General features: G+C 44.4%; 1 protein-coding gene across 1 annotated transcript in view; it reads left to right on the top strand.

The window, feature by feature from the left end:
- Window positions 1-12500, top strand: part of DEPDC5 (DEP domain containing 5, GATOR1 subcomplex subunit) — a 2513958-nt gene that overhangs the window by 713489 nt on the left and 1787969 nt on the right. The window lies entirely within an intron of this gene.

Below are 12500 nucleotides of genomic sequence, written 5' to 3'. Positions count from 1 at the left end.
TTTATTTATTGTATTCAGTTCAGTAAGCACTATGCATTTTTGCAGATATGAGCTGGGAGCGCTGTCTTTTTTGCCCAGACTTGCATTTTTTTTTCAGGTGAGGATGTTGAATCAAAATCAACAAAACAGGATGGAGCTCATAAGTAGATCATAACTGTAATCCCCCTCTTATCAAAATCTCAGACATTTCTGCTGTTCATTCACTCCCATGTTTTTATTTTCCATAGTAAATACTTGCGGAGTAGTGTATTATGGAATTTTTTCTTTGAGGCTGCATTTATTTTGTGTCTTCAGCTGCCATGGCCTCTTTGGTTCCCTCAATAACCGGATGTCTGGTGCTCCCAACTCTTGGAAGGCCTAACTTATCCATATGGAGCAGTAAACTCCCTCCATGATTCATGTCAATTCTACTATTAGCAACTACAGCCTGTCATGAAGCAACGTTGAGTGACACTCGCAGTCATTTTGTTAAGTGGAGCTGTTTCTTTCTGAACTGTGTGCCTGTCCTTTCTGCTTATTTTATGGGTTTATTAAGTGCAGTGACACAGACCTGTTACAATTCAGAGTATCAGCAGTAGCAGAATGACATCCTTTTTCATGTCCTTACATTGATTTATTATTTGTTTATAGTTCCTTTAGGATCTGGAATGCTAAAAACAGTGGATCCCTTTTTTGCTAACTGCAGTTTCACATTCCACCTCCCTGCAGCCACTTTTACTTATCCTTGAAGTGGTCGCTCCTCAAGGCACTTTCTGCCTTGAATTGTTTTCAAGAACAAAGAAATATTTGTTCATGCCAGCTGTTTGCTTGCACCACACTTGTAGCATCACATTATGGTGCAGTGAAGTGCTGTGCCAGCAACAGTTGAAGTAATGCAGCCTGACCAAGGTGCTCTGTGCATGATGCTGTTATTATGGTATGCAAATGCCAAGCTGTGTTGTGCAGCTCTGCTATGCACACAGCAGCACAGCCTGTGCATGATTCAGTTGTTATGGTATGCAGATGCCAAGCTGTGTTGTGCATCTCTGCTATGTACACAGCAGCTCAGCATGTGCATAATTCAGATGTTACGGTATGCAGATGCCAAGCTGTGTTCTGCAGCTCTGCTGTGCACACAGCAGCACAGCATGCACATGATTCAGTTGTTATGGTATGCAGATGCCAAGCTGTGTTGTGCATCTCTGCTATGTACACAGCAGCTCAGCATGTGCATGATTCAGATGTTACGGTATGCAGATGCCAAGCTGTGTTGTGCAGCTCTGCTATGCACACAGCAGCTTAGCACATGATGGCTGTTTCATTGTGTACAGATCTGCTTAGCTTCTGAAAGCTGTACTAATACTTCTCTAATGAAGCACTTACTCTCTGATACTAAGTTCTACTGATAATGCAAACAAGTGGAATACATGCAGGTGGTGCTGTATTGACAAGGGAAGACTACTTAAGAGCATCATAGATTTGACAGATGAGTGACACTTAAGTACAAGCGGTTGTTTGCCATGATAGTTATGGATTAAGCAGAAAAATAAGCATGAGAAACATGTCACTGTACTTTACATTTCCAGATTTCATTAGTGAAATTTGGAGTAGGAAAGCAGTATTTGATTCTGTTACAAATACTGAGGTTTTTCATAACTGCAGGAACAAAGATAAGACGTATCACCAAGGCTGTCGTGAGACAAACACGTCGCGTTAAAAACCAAAATCTGTAATATGAACAATAAAAAGTAGCATAAAACAAAGTGCTAGGGTAGATAAGTGCTTTTGGTAAAAACCTTCTTCAGATCCTCACCCATTAGCCAACAATTTTTCATATAAAAGGAGTAATAGCCAATCATCAAGAATCAGGAACAGGCTGGACCAATGAGCTTCTCAAAATGAATCATACATTTAGCATAACAAGATGACCAATGAGAGACTATCAGAAGCTATTTCTTCCAATTAGGAGCATGCCAGTCTCAAATTAATTCAGATACACAGTAGAACCAATCAACAACAAACAGGAACAAGCTGGTCCAATGAACTAGTCATACTGAATCAGCTATTTAGTATAACAAATTTTAAAACATAAAAAGTAGCATAAGCTAATCACCCTTAACATCCACATCCCACCCCCACCCCCACCCCCCAGTAAGGAAACCTCCATAAAAAACTTCTCCATAGCCAACTTCATGCTACTCAAGTCAGAAGTGACAAACTTCATGGCACCCATGCAGACGGGAGCTCAAAGTTCAACTGCTGAATCCTACACTAAGGCACTGTACGAGCACATCCACTCATGCATAAATCGTGCCATCCCAAATAGAACCAAGATGCTCTCATCCAAAAAAAAAGAAGCCAATCTGGTGGTCCCCTGCCATAAACAAACTTTACAACAAAAGGAAGAAACTGTTGCAGAAAAGAGGAAAATCCCAGGATGCAAAAAACTTCCTTACCAGCCTCAGTAAGAAACTGAGATCCCTCATAAAATCCTCCAAAGCTAGTTACGAAAATAAAATTGCCAAAGATTCCAAAGACAACAGCAAGGCATTCTATAGCTATGTCAAGAATCTAAATGGCAATGCTCATAACTGCTCTGAGCTAAAACAGAATGGCATTAAATATACTGTTCCCAAGGATATTGCCAATATCCTGGCAGATCGATTCAGTGCTAACTTTAACCCCTCTCACCCCTAAATGGCCCATCTCAATACCGGAAGATTGCCAAATTCCGGTAATAACGGCCACACAGGTAAAAAACGCACTCTCCAAAGCTAAGAATACAGCATCCATGGGACCAGATGACATCCCGGGCTGTGTACTACATGAACTACAATATGAACTGGCACCTCACCTAAGTGTCATGTTTAATCATAGCCTCACCTCAGGTTTCGTGCCCAATGAGTGGTGCACAGCTACAGTTATCCCACTCCACAAGGGGGGATCCACCTTGGATCCCGGAAACTACCGTCCCATCAGTCTGACAAGCCTTATCTGCAAGGCCATGGAGCGTATTATCATGGAACTTATAAACAAAGACATTGGCAGTCTTCAAACACTGGACCCCACCCAGTTTGGGTTCGTGAAGGGCCAATCTTTTCTCCTGAACTTGATTGACTTCTTCGAATCAGTCTCCAGAGCCATGGACAAGGGTAAGGTGGGCCATGCAGCCTATCTAGACCTTGCCAAGGCCTTTGACACCATCCCCCACTCTGGAATCATAGATAAACTTTCTAAGCTGGGCATTAAACCCTACATCACCCAATGGGTTGCTAACTGGCTTACTGATAGAATTCATACTGTAAAAGTAGCCGACTCCAAATCCAACTCCAGACAAGTGACAAGTGGAGTACCTCAGGGTTCAGTCCTGGGACCGCTCTTGTTTGGCATCTACTTCTCTGAAGTACAGGCCAACACTAAGGGACTCTGGATAACAAAGTTTGCAGATGACTGCAAACTGGGAGCCATTATTGAATCCCCAAATTATGTGGATATTCTACAAAAGGGCCTTACAGAAACAGATGCTTGGTGCCAGAGCCATGGGCTCAAGCTCAATGCCAAGAAATGTATAGTTATCCCCTTTGGGAAAAAACATGTATCCGTGAATTACCATATAGGTGGCAGTGCACTAAACACCGAAAGTTTGATAAGAGACGTAGGGACACAGGTGGACAGTGGTCTCGCCTTCGATAACCACATCGCCACAACAGTCAGGAAATCCTTCTATGTGGCACACCTCATCACTAAGGGCTTTTCATCCAGAAAAAAGGAGGTCATTGTCCCACAGTACTCATCCCTCATTAGACCCATTATAGAATACAATGCCCCATTTGGTATGTACCTCTCAAGACATCTGCAACAACTGGAATGGCCACAGAAATATCTCACTAAAAGAATCACAGGCCTAAAGCAGATGCCCTACGCTGACCGCCTTAAAAAAACTCCAGCTATACTCTGTCGCATATCGTCTACTCGGAGGCGATCTTTGCTTAACATACAAGGCCATGTCACTCCCAGAGCTGTTGGACATGCTACACTTAAAGAAATCCCAATCCCTCAGAGCCACACGCTCCAGGGATCTAAACCTTGTCATCACAATAAACAAAACATGCTGGAGGGATAGGTTCCTGACCCAGAGACTCCCTAGACTCTGAAATAGATTGCCCATACATGTCAAGCAGAGTGCCTCTTTGGTCCTCTTCAAAAGGAACCTTGACGATTGGATGGGAGAAAGGAAATTCACCCCGGGGATCACGTCAGTCGCCCTGCTAGACAGGGGTCCAGGGAAGTAAATAGTGTGGGAAGAAATAGCCAGGGAATTGTTATGGCTAGGCTTGTATAGGCCCTAGGGCTGATAGCCTAGTACCAACCTATGAACCTATGTTATTGTTTGTTGTTGATTGGTTCTTCTGTGATTCTGAATGAATTTGTGACTGGCATGCTCCTGACTGGAAGAAATAGCTTCTGATTGTTTCTCATTGGTCATCGTGTTATTCTAAATGGATGATTCAGTTTGAGAAGTTCATTGGTCCAGCCTGTTCCTGATTCTTGATGAATGGCTCTTACTCATTTTATAAGAAAAATTGTTAGTTAATGGGTGAGGATCTGAAGAAGGCTTTTACTGAAAGCGCTTATCCCCACAAGCACTTTGTTTTATGCTACTTTTTATTGTTTGTATTAAAAAATTTGTTTTTTAACGTGACATGTTTGTCTCACAACAGCCTTGGTGGTATGTCTCATCTTTGTTCCTGCATTTTCTTTACTTGTTGAGATTACCTTTGGTAACTTAGCGTTTTTTTTTTTGTTTTTATGAGGTTTTTCATAACTCACTGTTTCATCTTTCAGGGGCTTGTGTACTAATAGCATCTGTTACACTTTCTGGCTCACTTTTTGACTAGCTACTAGATCTTTTGTCTTTCTCATTCCAGACCTGGTGGTCTCTCTCACCTCTTGACATCAGGACATCAGTAATGTTAAGGGGTAACGATGGATGCCCCATCACCAGAGCTTTCTTGCCACATTTCAGTGATGCTTCAAATAAAATACTTACTTCTCTGAAGTACAGGCTAGCACAGAAGGTCTCTAGCTAATGAAGTTCGCAGATGACTGCAAACTAGGAGCCATAGTAGAGTCCCCAAATGATGTAGACATCCTACAGAAGGGCCTCCCTGAGACAGATGCCTGGAGTCAGAGCTGTGGCCTCAAGCTCAATGCCAAAAAGTGCATTATCATTTCCTTTGGTAATAGTTCTGTACCCATGAACTACCACATAGGCGGCAGTCTACTTAACGCTGAATGTGTGATGAGACCTTGTGACTCAGGTGGAGAGTAGTCTCTCGTTTGATAATCACATCGCCACAGTGGTCAGGAAGGCCTTCTACATGGCATACCTCATCACAAAAGGGTTCTCAGCCAGGAAAAAAGAGGTTATTGTACCCCTCTACTCGTCACTCATTAGACCTATTATAGAGTACAATGCCCCTTTTGGAATGTACCTCACAAGACCTCCACAACAGCTGGAAAGGCCGCAGAAGTACCTCACAAAGAGGATTACCGGCCTCAAACAGATGCCCTACACTGACCTTCTCAAAAAACTCCAGCTTTACTCCGTAGCATATCGCCTACTCCAAGGTGATCTCTGCCTAACATACAAAGCTATGTCAAACCCAGAGCTGATGGACATGCTACACCTTAAGAAATCCCAATCCCTCTGAGCTACACACTGTAGGGTCCTAAACCTTCTCACCACAATAAACAGGACACACTGAATGGATAGATTCCTATCCCAGAGACTTCCTATGCTCTGGAACAGGCTACCCATCTATGTCAAGCAGAGCTCCTCATTAACACTCTTCAAGAAAACTCTTGAGTGGATGGGAGATAGGAAATACACCCCGGGGATCACTTCTGTGTCTCTGCTCGACAGGGGCACCGGAAAATAACTTTCTTGGGCGGCGAAAGTCAGGGAACCTTATTGGCTAGGCTTACTTAGGTCCTAAGGCCGATAGCCTAGTACCTACCTATGAACCTATGTTGTCGGTCCGTCAGGTTGGCCTGAAGCCAGAGATGCAGATTAGTACCCAGTCGGGGATCATTCTTATCTTTCTCAGCATTTATACTGCTTGATTGTAGAAGTTAGTTCATGTCTTTCATTTGGTTGACTGGGTAAACTCCACTGGGCACCAGTGTCCCTTTTCAGGGGAAACCCAAGAGCACAGTCTTGTTAAACGATCTGCCAAGAGTCTTACAATATGCAAATGTAGGTGTAACGAATCAAACGCTGTACCCCTGGGCTTACAGGAAGCAGCTTGCTAACACCTCAGTGCCTTAAACCTTGATGCTAATTGCTAGACATAAAAGAATTTCCATAATTTTAAGCTTTTCTGCCCAACTTTCCCTTGCACTGCCTGTCTGAAGCAGTGGACGATTAAGAACCAGGCTGAAACCCCCCAAACATATTTACCCTAAAGATCTCTTGACTGGTTCAGGCACACCAAGTCATCCAGTGGCCCTCCTCCTGACTTTTTCAAGAGGAAATGAGAAGCACCCAAAGGAGAAGATGTTTCTGGAGGCCAGTGACAATTTGTTCTGGAGTAGCAAGCCCCCTCCAAGGCTCCTGGGTACCAGATGTTCTTCATCTCACATTGCTGCAGTCCTTACATATGGGTAGTCCGCTGTCCTCGGTCGGCCCGAATACCAAAGTATTAGGCTGACGTCGGTCATGGGCGCTCAGATCTGACATCAGAGCGTCAGGGTATAAAAGCGCATGACCGACGTCATATCCTCAGTCTTTTTTGCCGCATGGTCCGATGCAGAAGCAGCGTTGCAAGTGCCGTTCGGCGTTCTGAAATTTTCGTATTCTGAGTTTCAGACCGAAACCAAGTTGGGCTAAGTACCCCGTTGGGGAATATTTTTGTTTTTCTTGCCTCAGTTATTTCCGGATGTCAGAAAAAGTGAATAATTGTATTTCTTGTGGGAAACAGATACCGCATAGGGATTATCACTCTCTTTGCATTCCTTGTTTGGGACCGGACCACGACGTAGTCGGGTGTCGGTTTTGTGCTAGGTTTAATAAGCGCACTATAAAAAGAAGGTTAGATTGTGCTAGGTTAGTCTTTGGTAAGCGGTGTAATTATAATATGCCGTCGGATCCTCCGACACCCGCTTCCTGGAAGAAGCGCAATGACAAACCCTTGAATCCTAGCCAGCTTGATTCGTCCGCTTCGGACGCCGGTTCTGCAGAAACTACAGTGGAGCAGGTGGATCCGCTGAAGTTTCTGTTGAGTCTCAGGGGAAACTTTGATTTTGCAGGATGTGGCCTCACAGGAGTCAGGTCAAGCTGAAGGGGCCTCTCAGGTTACTGTTCTCCCTTCTATGCCTAAGGTGGTTAGGCCTTCTGCTACTATTTCTAAGGCTTCCTCTAAGGGCGGGTCTGTTTTGCCTTCCTCTGGTGTCCCTCCAGGTACTTCAGGGTCTGTGCCTAAAAGCACATGCTTAAAATGGCAGAAGATTTGATTACTTTAATTAGAGGTTCTATGCCCTCCTGATAAGAGGCCCAGGGTGGAGCCAGAGTTGGAAAGTTTGGATCAGGCCTCAGATGACTCAGACTCTTCTGCTGAAGATATTCAAGATTTTCCCCTTATTCGATTCTGATGCAGAGGATTCCACTCCTTCTGCTTCTCCTCCAGAGGATTTTTCATTTTCAGAAACTCTGCATTCCATGAGGGAGCATTTTAAGTGGGAAGGACAGGATTTCTCTGATTCACGGAAGAGGCTTAGGGAATTCTTGTTTTACCACAGCATAGACCCTTGGCTATACCTCCTGTTTTGGATATTGTTCAAGATGTTTTCTCGAGGCTTCCCTTAATCCAGATTCTTTGCCTCCTGCGCCAGTTAAACCGGACAGGTATTACAGGGTGCCTGAGGCTCATAAATATCTGTATAAGAGTCCTAGGGCGGACCCAGAAACTATTAGTCAGGGGCCTAAGGGTGTCAGAGCTTCTGTTGTAAAGAATCCGGTTCCTCTAGATAAGGAAGCTAGAGCTTTGGATAGATGGGGTAAGAAGGTGTATACCTCTTCTACTTTAGCAATGAGGGCTTTAAATTGCCAGTTTCATATGTTGAAATATCAGAATTTCCTCCTTTCTCAGCTAAACTCTAAAGTGGATGCTTTGGCAGAGGGCATGTAGTGTAAAGAATTGCAGGATTTAGTACATGTCTCTGAACAGGTGGGTAAGCATTCTTTGCAGTGTGGTTTTGATGCTGTACAGGCCTCTTCTAGGGTGGCTGCCACTGGTTCAGTTCTTCGTAGGCACGCCTGGCTTAAGGATCAGAATTTGTCCAAGCATGTTAAAACTAGAATTCTGGATGCCCCTTTACAGTCTGAAGTTTTGTTTGGTCCCCCTGTGGAGTCGGTTTTGAAGAAAATGGAAGACAAGGCTAAGTCCATGCAGACTGTTAAAGATTTTTTGCAGGTGCAACCTCCAAAGTTTAGTGGAAATTGGCCTACTAAGGGGTGGACCTACCCTTCTTCTGATTCTCAGTCTAGGGGTAGATCTAGACATGGCAGGGGCAGAGCTCACAGTACATTCAGGCCTAGAACTTGGAGTTCACCTGCACAATCTGCAGGTGAGGGCAGGGGCCAGTCCTTTCGTAAACAGGCCCAATGACCTGCATTTTCAGCTGCCAGATTCTTCTTCCCTGGCAGCTCCTTTGGGAGGAAAGTTAGCAATCTTCAAGCAAAACTGGCTTTTAGTCACCCAGGACAAATGGGTATTGGAAATTATAAACCGAGGCTACAAGTTCTATTTCCATACATTGCCTCCTTTCAAAGGCATGCCAGACGTTCCTCCTCGGCAAAGGATAGAGGCTCACAAGCAGATTTCTTTACTTCTTCAAATAGGAGCTATACAGCCAGTTCCTCTGTCAGAAGTGGGACTAGGATTTTATTCTCGCCTGTTTCTAGTACCAAAGAAAGGGAACACGTGGAGACCAATTTTGGATTTATCTATCCTCAACACTTATCTGGACATTCCGAAGTTCAAAATGCTGACGTTACAACAGCTTTTACCTCTGTTGGGAAAAGATCACTGGATGGTACCTCTGGATCTCAAAGAGGCTTATCTTCATGTTCCTATCAGGCCCAGTTGCAGGAGGTACCTGCGTTTTCGGGCTGGAAATTTACATTATCAGTTCGCTGCATTGCCCTTTGGCTTATCTACTGCGCCCAGAGTGTTCACAAAGGTTCTGGCTCCAGTGATAGCCTTTTTCAGGTTAAGAGGAATACAGATTTATCCTTATTTGGACGATTGCCTGATTATCGCACAACACAAAGACGAACTTCTGCATCATCTACAGTATGTGATGGTAGTGTTAAGATGACTAGGGTATTCTGTGAACGAAACAAAGTCCAGTCTAGTACCCTCTCAGGACATGTGCTTTCTGGGTGTGAGACTGAATACAGCTTCCCAGATGGCCTTCTTGACCCCGGACAAACAAAGAAGCCTTTCTCTTTATTTCCATCAAATGTCTCTACAGTCCAGGCTGACTGCAAGGACAGTCCTTCAAGCCTTGGGGTTCATGGCATCTTGTATTCTGGTGCTTCCCAATGCCAAACTGCATATGAGGAAGCTTCAATGGTATCTCAAAATGTATGGACACAACACTGCCAAGATCTAGACACTGTCATTCAGATAATACCTTGCATTCGGAAAGAATTTTTGTGGTGGGCTCAGGAATGTCACCTAAACAAGGGACTCTCTGTGACCCGACCAGAGGCGAGTCAGATTCTAACGACAGATGCCTCGGACAAGGCTTGGGGAGCACACCTCAATGGAAAATGGGTGCAAGACACGTGGCCTGTCAGACTTCAACATTTGCATATCAACTTGAAGGAGATGTTTGCAGTCCAATTTGCATTGATGGCTTTCAAGGATTTACTTCACCCAGGACAGGTGTTGATTCAAACAGACAACACTACTGTCATGTGGTACATCAACAAGCAAGGGGAACCCATTCGTACCCTCTTTGCAGGCAAGCGATGATTTTGTGGGAGACTGCTCTCAGTTTACACCTCAATCTTCAGGCAAGGTTTCTACCAGGAGCACAGAACTCCTTAGCGGATGTGTTGAGCAGACAAATTGTGGATCCTCACGAGTGGAAACTGGATCCTCATGTGTTTCAAAAGTTGACAGTGTTATGGGGGACTCCAGACATAGATCTGTTCGCTTCTCCACTAAATTACCAGTTGCCAAAGTTTTGCACAAAAATGTTTCATCCCACAGCTTGGAAGGTGGATGCTCTATCATTCAGTTGGAGCAATCTTCATGTCTATGCCTTTCCACCTCTGCCTCTCATTCCCAAGGTACTCATGAAGGCCAGAATAGACAAGCCATCCATGATTCTGATAGCGCCGGATTGGCCTCGACAGCACTGGTACCCACTGCTGAGGAGTTTGGTACAGGAGCCTCTATGGCCTCTGCCTTTGATTCCGCATCTTTTGTCTCAGGAGGGCGATCACTTCCTCAATGTCAAGATTCAGTCTCTGCATCTCACAGCCTGGCATATTCTGCTTTAGACCCTGGAGGGTCTCAGCTTCCACAACAAGTTTTGAATGTTATTTTGGAGGCCAGAAGGCCTAGTACAAGGAAAGTTTACGCTGATAAATGGAGGAGATTTTTTCTTTGGAGCAAAGCAAAGGACTTTGATGTTTCCAAGCCTGATTTAAGTGTTTCTCTTCAATATCTTACTGAGTTATTGGACAAGGGTTTGTCTTTCTCCTCGGTAAAGGTTCATGCTGCAGCCATTTCTGCTCACTATGACTGTGACCCTCCTTTATTTTCCCATCCTTTATTTAAGCAAGTTCTTAGAGGGGCAAAGAACATAAGACCCCCACGTAGAGCTCCTACTCCTGCTTGGGATCTCAATTTTGTGTTGGAAAAGCTTACTCTACAACCTTTTGAGCCTGCAGCTACTGCCGAGTTAAAGTATTTATCATGGAAGACTGCTTTTTTGTTGGCCATTACCTCTGCAAGAAGGGTTTCTGAATTACAGGCCCTTATGGCAGTGGAACCTTTTCTGATTTTTCATAAGGATAGGGTATCTTTGCGTACTAATCCTTCCTTTATGCCTAAAGTGGTTTCTAGTGTGGCCTTGAACCAAACTATTCATTTGCCTACTTTTTATGCAAACCCCCAAAATAAAGGGGAGAAGATTTTGCATACTTTGGATATTCACAGGCAGTTACGTTATTATTTGAGCAGAACCAAGGGGTTCAGGCAGTCTCAGCAGTTGTTTGTTTCTTTTGCTTTGGGTTCTCAGGGAAAACCTGTTTCAAAACAAACTATTTCTAAATGGATTGGGTTTTGTATTTCTTTCTGTTATTCCCATCATGGTAAGGAGGTTCCGGCTGGAATCAGACCTCATTCCACTAGAGCTACTGCCACTTCTACTGCCTTTCTAAGGGGGGTAGCTACAAAAGATATTTTGGAAGCAGCCACTTGGAGTTCAGTACATACTTTTTCCAAGCATTACCACCTTCCTCTTTATTCTAAGTCTAGGGCTGGATTTGCCACTGCAATATTACAGGGCATTTTAGCAGCCCCTAATGCTTTATGATTTTGCCATCCTCCCTTTACCTCTGCTTTGGGGTTCTACCCATATGTAAGGACTGCAGCAATGTGAGATGAAGAACATAGTACAGTTTTGTACCTACCATAAATGTAGATGTTCGAAGATCCACATTGCTGCAGTCCAATTTACCCTCCCTCCTTCCCCTCTGTAGTTTGGCATGGTTTTATGGTTTGGGTGATGGTTGTTGTTGGGCATGTTTTTGGGAGGTATCCTGTTTTTGGGCTGTGGCCTTTCTTTTTAGGGCCTTCTGACATCTGGGGCAAGAAAAGACTGAGGATATGACGTCGGTCATGCGCTTTTATACCCTGACGCTCTGATGTCAGATCTGAGCACCCATGACCGACGTCAGCCTAATACTTTGGTATTCGGGCCGACCGAGGACAGCGGACTACCCATATGTAAGGACTGCAGCAATGTGGATCTTCGAACATCTACATTTATGGTAGGTACAAAACTGTACTTTTTAATGAGGCACTTTTGTATACCCTACTTAGGTGCCTTCTTTAAACCACACATAAACCACACCTAAGGGATGACTTCTCAGGAGGCAGACATGCCATGAATCTTAGGTTTTGACTCGTAAGAACATTTCAGTTTGTACTCTATTGGTCCCAGAGTTGCTGTTTAGACTCAGGCCTGATTGCATGAGTCACGATCGCTGAAGAAGGTGGTACTTCCAAGATTCTAGACAGGGCAGAAGTCACAGGGGCCCATATAGGGAGCAAGCCCCACCAGGGCTGTCACATCTGGCTCCATGCACCAGGGAATGAGACCCACTCCAGGAACAGTGTCAGACGAGTATTCTGGCTGGGGCAGTACACCTGTCAAAGAGTAATGCAGGTGTCCTAAGATGAGCTCAGGGAGGAGAGAAACCTCCTGTGGAGGAGAAG

This window comes from Protopterus annectens, chromosome 4.part0 (assembly GCF_019279795.1).
Source record: "Protopterus annectens isolate FY-2018-M chromosome 4.part0, PAN1.0, whole genome shotgun sequence".
NCBI classification, from domain to species: Eukaryota; Metazoa; Chordata; order Ceratodontiformes; family Protopteridae; genus Protopterus; species Protopterus annectens.
This window is presented reverse-complemented; position numbering and strand designations above follow the sequence as displayed.